Source organism: Poecilia reticulata, chromosome 12, assembly GCF_904066995.2.
Source record: "Poecilia reticulata chromosome 12, P_reticulata-male-v2, whole genome shotgun sequence".
Lineage (NCBI taxonomy): Eukaryota > Metazoa > Chordata > Actinopteri > Cyprinodontiformes > Poeciliidae > Poecilia > Poecilia reticulata.
The window spans coordinates 3,288,112-3,303,754 of record NC_088841.1 but is presented as its reverse complement, the minus strand read 5'-3'; the positions used below and the strand labels follow the sequence as shown (position 1 = coordinate 3,303,754).

Below are 15,643 nucleotides of genomic sequence, written 5' to 3'. Positions count from 1 at the left end.
TGTTTTTGTAACAATTGAGAGCTTGAAATATCTTGGATCCAGCTGGGAATATGGTAGAAAGCTCCCATGTCATTACCATTCGAGCAGCAGTGTTTACTAAAATCTCTCATACAGCTGGAACACTGAACTGGAAATGCAAACAAACTTATTTTAAACTCTAAAATGTTAAGGGTGAACTGAAATAAAAATGTTTAATTACAAAGGTCTGATCATGACAAACTGTTGTACATTTAAACCTTTATTGTTTCCACTCCAACCATAACAACTCGGTTTATATTTTATCTTAATGCATTCAGCCAGTACAAGAAATCAGTGTAAAAAAATAAAGATGATACAAAAACAAAACGTGCAAGTTTACTTGTGAAAACATTGCTTGTTCTGTTTGCAGTGGAACGTAGAGATGCATAAAAAAAAACAACTGGCCAACAAACTCTCCCTTTCACAATTTCCAATCAACCTTGACAGCTATACATGTGTTTTGGGTTAATTAGCTGATTAGGCTGTGGCACCATGATTTCCAATATTTCACAATATTCTAGTTTTCTCAGACACTGAATTTTGGATTTTCGCTTTCTGTAAGTCATAATCACAAAAATGACCAAAAATAAAGGTAAGAAATATTTCACTATATGAGTCCATACAGTATGTGAATTTAACTTTCTTTAATAAGTAAAGAATACTGAACATGTAAAATTTTTAAACATGTACCTGTATTTTCAATTTGTTTTGACTCTAATCCAGTCTTTGCTCTGCAGACTATTCAGTGGTAGCTTTAAAGTGAAAGCCTCATAAAAATCCATTCTTTTTATTCATCAGAGTTTCGAGACCATTTTTCAGTCTCTGGCTTTGTGAAGATTTTACCTGCCTATTCCAATCTTGGTTGACTCCCAGTTCTCCTGAAAAACTGCCAGGAATAAGAATGGTATTCAAAACATTTTTCTACCCTTCCTACTGTGAGGGATTGCTAAATATTTCTATTAGCATGCCATGTGTTGGGGAGAGGAGGGACTTTAAAACATTAGTTTAAAACATTAGTTTCAATACCTTTGAAACAAAAACTGATTACAGACTTTATGTTGTAGTTATCATTTGTGACTGTCGGCATTGATCTTCAGTTTCATTCCCTAGAACACCGATGTCAAACTCCACTTTGAAAAATGCTAAATGCAACATTCGGATGCATCTTTGCTTTAACACACAAGTCAAATAACTAGGTCATTGCCAGATGTCTAAAGAACTTGACTACCTGCTGGGAAGACAATACCCTTTTGTTTCAAGTGTGTTGGATCAGGGACACGTTGCTACAGGTTACCAGGCTTCGAGGACTAAAGTTTGAGACCCTGCAATAGAAAATTCAGATCCTCTAATTAGGAGATTTCCACCTTTCTGACAACATTCCCAAATCCATCATGTTCAATGACGGACAGAGATCGATCACTTGAGGACAGAACAGTGCAACGTCGCTGTATCACACTGCCTGACCAAAAAAACCAAACAGGTCTCAAACTAATGCACCTCTGAACTACCTTTAGTTTTGATTACAGCATATATTGTGGGATTTCAGAACCTTTTGATGAGGTTCTGAAAAAAAGTCGTCTCAGATATAGAGGATTTATTTTCATCAAGTGTTGCATGAATTCTTCACCAAGATGTTGCATTGGTGATGGGAAAGTCTGGCCACGGTGCAAAGTCTTTTTCAGAACATCCCAAAGATTCTTAATGGATTCTGTGGTTGAGTTGGGGGACGAGTCTGAATAACCTGGTCATTCATTATATTCAAGCAGTCAGCTAAACCTTGACCAGAAGAACTGCAGCAACCCCAGATCATATACAATGCCGCCAAAGGCTTGTAAAGGAGACACTAGACATGATGGATGCATCACTTGCCTGACCTTGTTAAATTGCTCTAGAGTCCAATTTTTCTGCTCCTCTTTCTCCAGTTGGCCTCCCTGGTCAGTAGTTTTCTACAGCTGCTCAGTCCCAAAAGCCCTTCAGTTCCCTCCACATTGTGAGAGTGGAAATGCTCTTGCTTTTGTTATTAAACATAACATTGCTTCGAGTTCCACTGTTAGTCTTCGGTTTGATGTCACCGAACACTCAAGTGGTCACAGATCATGACCATTCAGGATTTTTTTCCAACCATATTTCTTCCTTAGGGACGATGCTTCCCAGGTTTCCTTCCCTTCCAGTTTTTAATGTGTTGGACAGTTCTGATAATAAACTGACCCTTCTTAAACAGACTAATATATTTTCTTCGACCACAGGATGTGACTTTAAAATTTATTTTTACACATTGCATCAGTTGGGGTTAAATAACTTGTTGCTGGCTGAAATATTATGCAATACTTATCTATGAGGAGACTTGTTCAGTCCAGTTAGTGATTTTTTTCTTTGCTCAAGCAGTGCATGTTCAGCCTTCCTGTTATCTTACATATGTGCTTCCTCTGTCTTAATATTATACAGTGCACAAGTACCGAGACCTGTAAAGTCTTTCTAAGCAACCACTTTCACACCACAGATATCTGCATTTTCAAACTGTTGGCTCTTAGACACGGTGCGTTTACTGATCAGATTTAAAGTTTCTAGTTAAAGTTACTAGTCACTACTCTGGATCAGTTGAGTTGAAAAACTGCAAATTTTTTGGTGCATCTCTCTTCCTTTAGAAAACTCATTAAAAGACTGTAGAAGTAGTAGTTTGTAATGTGTGGTTATTGAGGAGTTGTGCAGATAGATAGTGATTTATTTATTTTTGTTAATCAATGGTGTATTCAAAATTATACTCTTGTGTAGGTGCTGAGCCAAATATGAAGGTGTCAAACGGGTTCTCTGTATAGCTGTCCACAGGAAACCAAGAGTCGTACCAGGAAGTTGTGCTCTCAGCATCAGGTGGTTGTGTTGTAGTTGTCGTCGTCGTCGTTGTTGTTGGAAGGGTGGTGGTGGTGACTCTGCCTCTTAACCTTTCGCGCAATTTGCGTAGACGCATCAGTCTGAACCGTCTGAGTCGCTCGGCTCTCTGAGAGTTGGCCTGACTCTCCTCCCCTGTGACGGCGGGCTGTGCCGTAGTGCTCGAAGCGGTAGACTTCACCCTGTTCGTTTTGGTGACGAGTCGAATGGGCCTGTTCCCGTTGCGCGCCATAATTTCTTTAATGCGGTCCCAGTTGGACTTGGCTAAGGTGAAGCTGCAGGGAGTAGCTCCAGTGTCGTAGCCCACCATGCAGAGCCGCGTTTGAGGCGTGTGGCCGTCAGCTTTGGCCGTCACCTTGTACTCACCGGGATTCAGCAGCCGCCAATAATCCCCGCTGGCAGCTAGAAAGACACGTTTAATTAGTACAGAACCTTGCTAAAATACATGTACCCTCTTTTAAAAAAAAAAAAAAACATATAGTCAGGCTACAACCACAAACTTCCCTGTATTTTAATGGATTTTTATGTGACAGAGTGACACAAATTAGGATCCAATTGTGAACTGGAAGAATGATGACATGGATATCCATCTAAACTGCTATGTTAGCCAAGGAGAACATTGATGAGAGAATGGAATTATTAGTGGTGCACACTCTAAATCTGGTCTTTATGGAAAGTTTGTAAACTATGTCTTCCCTCCATTTCACAGCACACACCACTTTGTGTGAAACATAAAATCTTGATCAAATCTAGCGTACCAGTTTTGACATCATGCCGGATTCCCTCCACAGTTATTGTGGCGTTAGGCAGCGGGTTTCCCTCCATGTCTCTTACTATACCTTTTATTCCCCGATTCACCTGTAACAACAGGGCAAGTCGTCTCAGAACAGAATTTAATTTCTGGTCATTTTTTTAATATAAATATTCTGAAATAAAACTCTCTTCCCCATAAATAACTGAATTTGTGCTCACTTGTTCCATGAAGGACAGAAGAGCCTCGCGGTTGTTCTCCCACTCCAGCGCCAACTCGCTCTCATGAGGAAACTTGTCACAGCCGAGGAAGACGGAGAGCTCAAAGCAGTTGGTGTGAAGGTAGCTGAAGTCGTTCATACCTGTGGAGGAGATTTGTGGAGCTTGTTATTATCTTGTAAGAGTTGTATTGCAGATGCATTTATCTATTGGATTAGGGTTAGGAGAAATCTTGAATGTGAAACAGCTTTAGAAAATATCTAAGCCTAGGGGAAAATGCAGTGGGAAAATGGCGCCTGGATATTGAACACCCAGTGATTTTCTTTGTCAAATAATGAAACTCATTTCTTTAGATGGACACTACAGATGCTACATCTTAGCCCTTTCAGTTAAATGTAGTATTAGTGCTTACTCTGAGTTAGCTTTCTTTTTTCTTTTTTTTTTACCCTCCTGTGGTCTCAGGAGATTGGGTCATTTGGACCCATGATCTTTTTACAAGGTTTTGTGTGTGTGTGTGTGTGTGTGTGTGTGTGTGTGTGTGTGTGTGTGTGTGTGTGTGTGCGTGTGTGTGTGTGTGTGTGTGTGTGTGTGAGTGTGTGTGTGTGTGTGTGTATGCGTGTGTGGTTTTGGGAACTGTCAGTCTGCTGGGACAACCCACCCCTGTTTCCCTGCTGTCTGACCGTGACATCTGCTGCGCTCCTCCTGAGCATACTGCTAAGACCGCAGGAGGGTTATACGGTGCGACCAGTCTTGATTTTTTTGTGACAAAAAGTGCCCATTCCTCTTTGGGCTATTTGCCATCTTCTACTCACTGCCCACCACTGGTTTCCAGCTGGCTCTATTAACAATCCCCTGTCCTCCAGTGACATCATCACCGTGGCAGGATCCCCGATAGGTCTCAGTCATGGTTAGATGGCTGTGTGCGTATGACATTGCCAACCAGCGAAACATGGCATCATCAGGAGTCTCTCTGAGCGCTCCTTCGTTCTGCCTCTGAATACGAGCCCAGGTCTCTTCGTTCATCTCAGCATTAACCCTCCAACGTCGACTGTCGGTTAGCTAACAAAGCGAAATGGCACAGAATCAATAATTGTACATATTGGAAGATAATTCATGACGTTCTTTATCCTGTTAACCTTACAGAAATTGGAGGACGCTGCATATCAAAAGGGTACACCACCATTTTTTCTCCTGCTTGTAAATTGGCTCCGAGCACAAATGGATTGCGCTCCATCCATGAAATTATGGCTTTGGTCTCAACTGCAAGCTAAAATAATGGCACAGAAAGAAATACTTGTTAATATATTCGTGGAAGTTTAGTAAATACAGAATCAGCCTCTGATGTTTGCGCACTCACAGAACCACCGAGGAAGTTTTCTGGCAGCGGAATGTGATGGTTGGGCACTATGCGAGGTACCCAGCCTCTGTCCTCGGCTCCCCACAAGATGCTGTTCAGGTCTGGGAAGTTCTGGAAGATGTCATAACCTTCTTCAGTCCAATGACCCAGCGCCCAGTTTCCCATCTCTGAGCCCTGCAGGACAGCAGGAGGACAATATAAAACTCTACATATAGATTTTATAAATGACTCACTTTTCTAGAACAGAACCAACAGGAGATTGCTTCAGTTTTTGCTACTGAAGATGCCTGACATTTTGGCTTTAAAGATCAAGGACTCAATAAATTTTAAACAATACTAAAAACTACTAATAACTAAATAATGTTTGGTAAGGTGCACAATGGAGGAGGAATTATAATTTGGGCACTTTGCAGCCGAGCATCTGACGGCTCTATTTTTGCCCAAATTAAGGGATCCAAACAATAAAGCAATGTTGTGTGATGAAGATGAAGAGTGGTTTAAAATTCTTCCAAATTGAGTGGAAGACAGGTGAATTTCTACACATAAACAATTGCTTTGTGTTTTTGCTACTGAAGATGGTTCTACAAGCTATGAAATCATGGAGTGGGTTTAGTGTTGTTACACAACCTATATGGAGAGACTGTTTTTCTAATGTCCAAACACTTAGAAAGTTGTTACAAGGATGTACTTTCTTTTTAGCTTCATTTTAGGTAGATTTTCTAGTCATTTAAAATAGACAGACTAAACTTTAGATGTCATTAATGTTGTTGTGACTCTTGAGGTACAGTACCATCTCATAGGCGAGCTCGTAGGCATCTGGGTTCAGTGATGGCACCAGGTGAATCCTCACTCCGTCCACTAAGCGTCGCACTCTTGGGTTTTCATCTCTGTACTCTTTGCAGAGGAACTGCATTAATAGCAGGAGAAGCTCCCGACCCAGAGCCTCATTGCCATGGAAACCTGCTGTGTAGCGAAACTCGGGTTCACCTGAAGATGGGGTAAGGTAACGTCAGTGAAGTTTTTCCCAAGTAATCACTCTATCTGCGATGTTATGACATGGTCTGAAGTCTAAATGTCGACCTGTCTCGTGTTCGCCTGGGTTGTCTGAGATCTCCATGGCGTACATCTTGAGGCCTTGTGAGCTTTTCCCAATGTTGTAGATCCTTGTGATGTTGGGGCACTCCTCATTTATCACCTTCATCATCTAAAGCATTGAAATAAAAGAAGGAACACATTTATTGCTGATTTATGTCTCATTTATTTTGACCAGAATTTCCTCTTCACTGTCTTGTCCAAAACCTGTCTCATGTCCTTGTAGTTGTGATGTCTGAAGTCCAGATCGTCAGACGCATTGACCTCATTCTCACTGTGGTAGCTGCCTGTAAAATAACACCCATAATGTCAAAACTAAATAAATTAATACATTATTTACACATGCCACAATTCAAGTAAAATTGGAGTCAGAGGGAGAGAGATAGCTGTTTTTCTTCATAAAGACTAACTACTCAATAAGCTAGAGAGGTTACTTGATAGCAGCTGTCCAGTTAGCTAGCTAGATACTAGCTTCCTAGCTATCTAGCTTACTAGCTTACTGAAAGTATTTTTAATTTAATTATTACATTTTTATTTTACTTTTTAAATAATTAGTAGCCCATTTAAACAAGTATTTACTTTGGACTCAATATTTCTCTTTCAGTTATTAGGAAAGGTACTTCATTGAAATCAATGAAATTGAATCAATGAAATTTCAGTCAATGAAATTTATCTCTAACATAGGTTTTGATTTTCCTCTTTTGAGTTTTTTGTTGTTGTTAAAGCTGCTACTTTTCTAGCAGTTGGAATAGCTGTCATTTGAGCCTTACTGGTGAGAGACGTCTATGAAGTTCATGTTAAAGTTCATGTTAAAGAAATGGATATAGAGCTGTGTGTTTTTCTTTGCAGGGAAAGGTGAATGAGAATGTCCTAACTCAAAGGAAGGAAACCCTGGATGGAAATTTCTAAATATTAACTTCTCAGTAGTTCTAGAGTTATGAAACAAGCTGGGCACCTGAATTACATACACCGCCCTAAAATCCCAATGTGAGCTATTTTAATGTTACCTACAAATTGCAGAGTGTAGCTTAAGTGAGTCAGTCAGTTGTATAGAAAACAATAGATTGATTCAATGAAATATAATTTGATGGGGTTTTTTATGCCAATACTTTTAAGGACTTTTTGGATGTTTTTCCTGCTTCAGTGCGCCTGGTTTAAATGAATGGACCGTTAAGTCACATGGTTCAGGCGTGTTAGGGTAAAGGAACTTAGCAGTTCTCCTGATAGCCCATTTTGTTTGTCCTGAAGTTGTTGTCTGTGGCACTGACTTGGTAGCCGACAGGCCAGGACTTCGGCTCTCAGGCATAGGCTGCCGTTCCAGCTCTGGGGAAGGATCCGGATGTAACGCGCCACCACCGGTGCGGCGAACTGACTCATCACGGGTGTTTCCTTGTCCACGTTCCCATAGAACAGCTTGAGGAGGGGGACCACATAGAGAGAGGGATTATGTTTTTGAGATTTCTCTTGGAAAATTTCTGGCTGGAGTACAGCATTTAGATGCCGCTCACCCATTCAGCGTAGCCATCGTGCAGCACCGTCCAGTCCCGGCTGTCGTTGCTGAAGGCCACAAAGTAGGACGATACGAATCCTCCCTGAAATGACAACATAAGTCATGAGTCCACAGTCCTCCAAGCAAAACATTTCCTCTTGTATAGTGATAAAAATAACAGTCATGGAAAATATTCTTGCCTCAAAAACTTTGTCACAAGAAAACTACAAACCTCAAAGCCATTGATTGGAATTTTTTTTTTTTTTTGAACAAAAAACTTTTATTAGTTTTGCAGACATACTCAACAACTGACATCTCAAATCACTTACATCCATTCCGGTACTACAAAACAAATAACATGAACAACATCTGAACAGTTCGACGAGCTGTAGTTTCAGGGAGTACTCCCTTCCTTGTTCCATATGATTTACATCAAGTTACATATGTATTACCAGTATAAGATATAAGATATTTAATACAGGGAAATTCTTTTTCAGTAATTTTTACTTACATTTTGATAAAGACGTACATAGTACATTGGTGTACCCAGAGTACCCCAATGTGTTTGCATCTATATTTACTTACTACAATGTCAAATGTAAATGTGTCACCAGAGGATTCCACCTCTTCTTAAATAAATCGGTTGTCATCAATAATTTTGCTGTTATCTTCTCCATTGTATAAACGCTCACTAGCCTCTCTTTCCATTGATTTATAGTAGGGGATAAAGGCTTATACCAATGTATTGTTATCATTTTTTTGGCTACCAGTACCATAATTCCAAATAGATATCTTTTTTCTTTGCTTAAGAGATCACTTGGGAGTAATCCCAGGACCAAGACAAGAGGGTTCCATTCAATGTAAACATGTAAGATATTAGAGATCTCCCTTCTAATTCCCTCCCAAAACCTTTTAATCTTTGGACAATCCCAAAAAATGTGAGTATGGTCCCCAATTAGTCCACATTGTCTCCAACATAAATTTGATTTAGATTGATTATATTTTGAAGTAACACTTGGTGTTTTGAAGTATCTAACGTTTATTTTCCAGTAAAATTCTTTCCATGTTGGGCTATTGGTCAGTTTATGTCCAGTTTCACATATTTGTTCCCATTCCTGATCTTCAATCACCACATTCATTTCCAGCTCCCACTTTTCCTTTATCCCAGGGGATCCCTCCGACATAGATGTCTTTAAGCATTTGTATAAGTTTGACACAGTTTTGCCAGATTTTTTTTCCTTGGAAATCTTATGTAGAACCTTTCTAAATCAGTGGGTCGTGATTTAAGAAGAGACCATTCAGTATGGGACATCAGGTAACTTCTCAGTTGTAGATATCTGTAAAAATCTTTTGTAGTCAACTCATATTCCTCCTTAAGCTGACTAAACGATTTCAAAATCTCTCCTTCAAACAGGTCTTCAATAAAAGTTAGATTTTTGGTCTGCCAATTCCGGAACTCTGAATCAAGTTGCCCTGGTATAAAGTTTATTATATCTGAGATTTTTAAGGCCCTCGATATGGATTGTGGAGCTTTCATCCTTTTTCTAACCATGCTCGAAGTCTTTTGTGTGCTTTTCATCCATGTATTTGTAATTTTGTGCTTATTCCAAGTTTCAATCGAGCAAATGCAAGTGCCTGTAATGTTAATTTGGGGCAAGCACTTTGTTCTAATGACAGCCAGGTTGTTTATTTATTTTGTATTAGCCACTCTGCAGTTGCATGCAATTGTGCTGCCCAGTAATATAATTTTAAATTTGGTAAGTTAAGACCTCCACTAGATTTATCGTTAGTCAGCTGTGCGAATTTCATTCTGGCTTTTCTCTTCTGCCAGATAAAGGTAGAAATCATTTTTTGCAACTTTTTAAATGTTTTTGACGGAATCCAAATAGGAAGGGACATGAACAAATATAGCAATCTGGGGAGAATGTTCATTTTAACCGTTTCATTGATTGGAATTTTGATGGACTGATCAACACAAAGTGGTGAATAATTTAAAGTGAAATGATAATGATATCTTTTCTACAGATACAAATCCAAAAGTTGTTGTGTACATTTGTATTTAGTCTGCAAGAGTCAGAACCTTGTACAACCAACTTTCACTGTAACGTTTTGGGGTTTGTTTAGAGATGAAGGTCCTGGCCTTTTTTTCTTAGCAAAATAGCTCAAACCTATGCCACATTTCCACTAACCATAAAATTGAAATTAAGATTAAGTTTTATTTATGAAATGTGAACCAGTGTTATGAGAAGAGATCAATTGAACCCTCCAACCTCAAAACAACCTTTTTAAATGCTGTTTGAAACAAAACTCACAGTTGCTCTGAGTTCCTCCCTTGGGTGATGACTCCGGTGAACTCCACCTCTCGCCGAGCGTCCACCTGGAACCAGTGCTCCTTGTCCTCAGGCTCTGCACACCATGCACCTCCATACATGTCCTCCTCATCTTCAGAGCTCTGCAAACACAGTTCACAAACCAGAGCTGCAAATAGACTGTTCTATTCTTCATCATGCATCGTTTGTTCCGAGCATCTAAAGGGACAGTATGATGTATTTTTCCAGGTACATAATACATAATCAAGTAACTATGTTACCCCAGTTGTCATAAAAATGCTATACACATCAAATATGACTCAACAGAAACTTGAGTTTGTGATTTGATGCCTTGAAATTGGGCCTCTGTCTCTTTAAAAACTCCTGCTCCATCTGAAACTCCGCCTTCAGGAAGTCATAACAACATGACTTCTCTGTTAATCCGTTAACAGTGTTTTTACCAGTGTTTCACTGACAAGTAGTTCGTAGAATGAACTCATCAGATGTGCAAGTTTTTGCTAATTGCTGCTGGCTAGTCTGGAGGAGCTGAGTGGGAAGGGCCGCTCAGTGAGACGGAAGTTTGGAATGGAGGCCTTGAAGGTGGCGCTAGATCCACTCAGGTATTAATGGATTTCTCAAATATGCATGAAAAAATCAAAGCAACACTCCAGGTACGTTTTGATGAGGGAACAACATATGATATAAAGCTCAAAAATGTCAATTTTACATAACGCTGCCCTTCAAAAGGAAGATGCTTAGATCCCATTAGTTTGTCTGTTTTATGGCCATCATACAATGTACAATGTGTGATCGTAAAGCATCAGCTGGGGGTATCAGGTGTTCAGATCGTTTCCTTCTACAGGCTACCTGCATGTTGAGGCGTCCCTCTGAGCCGCAAAGCCGTGGTGAGACTGAGAGGAAGCCAGCAGCTGGTCGTCATCCACCCGGTGAGACTCCAAGCCCAAAGGAGGACACTCTGACACAAAGACGACAACATGCCAGATCTCACTGCCAAATGTCTCAGGATCAAACCAGGCCATGTAAGTCAAAGCAATGTCGTACTTTTTGGCTGAGCAGGAAAAGCCGCCTGCTTCAGTCTCTCTGCTTCTTCCTCCTCCCATTGTTTCCTCTGCCGCTCAGCTGTGGGATTATAAAGCAAACAACCAACTTACAGAGGATCAAGAGCCACGTTTTCTGTCCTACTAATGCTAATGTGTTCTTATACAAAATCGGGGCCATGCCTTAACTTGTTGCTGCTGTTTTGGCAGAAAGATTGGATCCTTCAATATGCTGTGATATGTTCTTTTCATTTGGTTGAGCAAAAGTCTTTTACAAAGAAAAATCTCAATATGTGACAGTTTTATTGAGAACCTCTCACTCATTTAACCCTAAACAGAAATACAGTTCTACCAGCTGCTTTTCCAGTTGGTACTTTATTCTGAGTGTAAATGCATCCTCAGATTTGCTAGAGAACAATAACAGAGTGTATAAGCCAGCCGGAGGTCTGGACCGGTACCTGTACGACCCGGGAGCCTGAATTGACCTCAATCCTCTTGTTTAGAATCACAGATCCGCTTATTTTTATTGAATCTTCCATAGGGAATTTTGAAGATTTCCTTTTTTTAAAAAGGAAATTGTCAAACTATTAAACAAAAACTAATGCATATTTTTTGGAACATTCCATCTCTGTTGAAAATGTTGTCAAACAAGTATGTAGTTTGGAGCCAAAAGACAAGAAAAAATACTTCATAAAGAAGAATATTTCTTCCACCACTAGGCTCATTATTTGTGACAATTCTGTCCATTTCTCTCATGAAAACACCTAAGAAAAAATTTTAAATCTGCCATTTTTGAATGATCTTTGGATTTTGTGTTTTCTTGCTTTGTGTTTTTATGTTGCTTTTCATGTGCAGATATAATTTTTTTCCCCCTCAATTACACTAATGTTCTTGTTCTCATCCAACGAAAGGGTGGCCCTCTCAGGGCTGCAGTTGGAACTTGTTTACCCATGTCCCATGCTGATTGTTTGGGTTCTTTTGTTCTTTGGACGGGCTGTACTGAAATGTCAGATGCCCCACCGGCAATTCATTCATTTATTGAACCTCAATGCTTTTACATTTTTGGTTATCAGAAGTCATAATGGTGAGTGTAGAGATACATGTGGTTGTAGATCCCTCATGTAAGCAGACTTGTCCTTTAAAAGAGTCAATGTTTTCCATCTGTTACCTTTCTCTGCTTTCTCTTTGCGGGCTCTCTCCTCCTCCTCTTGTTGTTTCTTTGCTATTGCCTCTGCCACTGGAAAAACAGAGAAAGTCTCTCATCGGCCACAATCAAGACAACAGTCTTAATAGTTCTCAGCTGGATAAAGACGTACAGTCAGAGTAATCATACTCTTCATACCAGGGACCAGCGAATGGAACAGACGTGGTTTCCTCTAGAACAACAACAAAAAAGAAATGATATAGATATATTGTGTTAAAAATATTTCAGCAGTGATCTTTTCACATGAGGCCATTTAAAAAATAACAACATATATACAGAAATCAAAAAAGTGGAAGTTTTTGTTATAAAATGACAGTAATATTCATTAAATTAAAACATGCATTCTGGTAAGGCTTGTTTGTCATATTAAAATTACTTCATGATAATAGCAACTATTAAAAATATTCATCAGTAAGCCTCCCGGTAACACTTTATTTGAAGGGGTGTGCATAAGCCTGACATGATACTCTCATGAACATGACATAACACCTGTTATGAACATGAAGGAGTCTTTATGAATGTTTATAACTGTTGTCATGAACTGTCACTCAGTAAATAATGACACTTTTAATGCAAAGTTCCATTAAAACTTGCATTAAAAGTCCATTAAAAGTGTCAACTTTGCATGATTTTGTAAATTGTGATAATTTAATGCAAGGTGGGCATTTTTAATGGACTTTTAATGCAACTTTTAGAGCAACTTTGTATTAAAAGTGTCATTATTTACCGAATGACACTTCATGACAACAGTCATAAACATTCATAAAGACTTCTCTATGTTCATGACAGATGTTAAGTCATGTTTATGACAGCGTCATGTCAGTCTTGTGCACACCCCTTCAAATAAAGTGTTACCAGGGAGGCTTACTGATGAATATTTTTAATAGTTGCTATTATCATGAAGTAATTTTAATATGACAAACAAGCCTTACCAGAATGCATGTTTTAATTTAATGAATATTACTGTAATAAAGTGTTACAAGATCCCCTTTTATCTAATAAAAAAACCTGCTGTAATATTCTAATCCTAAATATCATGTTTTCATTAGCTGTTGGCAAATAAATAGTCTTAAAACATCGGGCTGTGTATAATCAATCAACACAATGTGTTTCACAAAGTGTGTTACTGGGAAAAATATGAACTTTTAATTTATATCATAAATTATTGAAAGTGTCTGACACAATGTCTTTATTTTCATTTTCAAGCAAATCCTGAATTTGTTCCACAGGAATAGTGAAATTATGTCCACAGTTGTCCATAAATTTGATGTTATTTGGGAACAAAATCAACACAGAATCATCTATAGTACAGATACAAATGATAAAATCCCAACCATTCACTGTGTGACGAGAACTACCTGGTATGTACATGATGACCTCAGTGGTTGTGTCTTCCTTCTTGTGTCCTCTGATCCATTTGTCTGGAAATATCACATTATCACCACAGATATATGAAGATGATTTGTATATCTACAGTCAACTACTGTACTGAATTTTAATCTCATCTCATCTGAACTTCACTTCAAGTTGAAAACACATTTACTGTTGACATAATACAAAATTAATAGTAATGTAATAATAAAGTGTCACATGATAATAATATAAAATGCTGCGCCAGGATCCTTACTTCCTGATGTCGTCTTTTTCATGGTTTGCACCAGTGGCAACATCCGGTTGTTGATCATGTGACTCGTGTGATGCGAAACAAGTGTTTCCTTTTCAGTTTTATGAAATACACCAATTTTGATATGGCCAAATAAAACACCTCATCCTAGCAACAACAACAACAACAACAAAAAATCTTTATTGAAAAAAAAAGTGTTTTTCAATAAAGAAATCGGCATGTTTTCATAAAGCAAATGTATTTTCGAAATGCCAAATTGCACAATTATACGGTGACTGGAAACGCAGCTTGAGAAAGTGAAGTGTTTCTGATACCTTTTCAAACAAGCAAAATCCCTTTGAGCCATCAGTCAGCGTCAGGTGCTGCAGTTGTTTTTAATGTCATACGCACATTTCTGGCGAGTTTCAAAAAAGTTAGCGTGGTGCAGTTTTTATTTGTTTTCTTGTTGAATACATCACAATTGCAGATCTGTTTAGCGGAAAACAAAATTTTTCCGCTGCCTGCGAATATTACAACCACTAATTACAACCCACAGAAACCTCAGAGTTTTGTTGTTAAAGGCTTAAGGAAAAACTTTGGCTCTAGAAGCAAAGATGCTGATTAAAACGGCATCTGGCAACCATAGGTCCATGTCGGGTTTTAGTAGCAGATGAAGCTGAATAAAAGGAATAATCAGTTTTACAATGTTACTAAATTGTAATTCCATCCCTGATTTACAATGTGGATGTTGATGTTTGTTTGCTTGGCTCAAATGCAAGATCACTTTGTAGAAAAGCAATAAATTAAATCCGCTAAATTGGAAACAGGGCTTTGTTTTATATTTCCGCAGTTTCCCTTTTTTAAGTAAACTGGGATCAAAATGCATAGACCAGTAACCACAGGCCCTAATTAAAGTTAATAAAAGACTTTAAAATGAAGCTTTTGTTTTTTTTTTTGTTATAATTCACCTTTTTAACTGGCACCTCAGCGGATAATTGAAAATGTTTTCACAGAATACATTCACGGGTGTATTAACTCAAATGTGTGTTAATCTATCAGAAGTTTGTGAAAGGAAATCCAAAAGTCATACAGTTTAAAAGGCAGTTATACCTGATACTGATTAAATGTATCTAAACTTTTGAATTTGAGAAAAGTTCCAAAAAATGTCTAAAATATGTTCTCGCCAAATTTTCTGGCATTTAACAAGAAATACTTTGGTAATTCTAACTAAGTTAAAACAAGAAAAGTTTGGTCAGATTTAACTTCAAACAGTGAGAAAATTTTTTTTGTCTTTTTATTCAGTGTATGTAAATATCATGTTTCAACTGTAAATAAATGCATAAATAGTTTCACCTTCTTTTGTTTTAGAAAGGTTTAATTACGCTACAAGAAATGTAGTTTTAAACTATTAATTCTTAATGTTTAGTTTTTTCCCCACCACTAAATACTTATAATAAAAAATGATTAGATTTTGCTAGAGGTCATACCACTGCAATAAAAAGACACATGTAAGGGTTTCCTTCTCTGTGAGGACTCGGGCTGGGCGTCTTACCCAGGTCTGGCTCAACGGGCTCCGTTGGAAACTCGGGTTGATTCGCTGTAAAGATCAGATCAAAGCTTTAAGCACACTGAAATCTCTTTATTTTATAGCAACAGCC

At 38.4% G+C, this 15,643-nt stretch overlaps 1 pseudogene across 1 annotated transcript in view; it reads right to left on the bottom strand.

Annotated features, from left to right (window-relative positions):
• Window positions 1-222: 222 nt before the first annotated feature.
• Window positions 223-15,643, bottom strand: part of LOC145547518 (inactive carboxypeptidase-like protein X2) — a 21,314-nt pseudogene continuing 5,893 nt past the window's right edge. The window contains exons 3-21 of the transcript XR_014090334.1: window positions 15,538-15,582; window positions 13,741-13,803; window positions 12,495-12,554; window positions 12,347-12,415; window positions 11,183-11,260; window positions 10,988-11,096; window positions 10,124-10,263; window positions 9,906-9,910; window positions 7,831-7,910; window positions 7,591-7,735; window positions 6,530-6,609; window positions 6,311-6,434; window positions 6,021-6,217; window positions 5,231-5,404; window positions 5,015-5,140; window positions 4,686-4,932; window positions 3,877-4,016; window positions 3,663-3,762; window positions 223-3,306 (exon numbers count right to left, since the gene is read on the bottom strand). The product of XR_014090334.1 is annotated as an inactive carboxypeptidase-like protein X2 (transcript). The remainder of the gene's footprint in view (window positions 3,307-3,662; window positions 3,763-3,876; window positions 4,017-4,685; window positions 4,933-5,014; window positions 5,141-5,230; window positions 5,405-6,020; window positions 6,218-6,310; window positions 6,435-6,529; window positions 6,610-7,590; window positions 7,736-7,830; window positions 7,911-9,905; window positions 9,911-10,123; window positions 10,264-10,987; window positions 11,097-11,182; window positions 11,261-12,346; window positions 12,416-12,494; window positions 12,555-13,740; window positions 13,804-15,537; window positions 15,583-15,643) is intronic.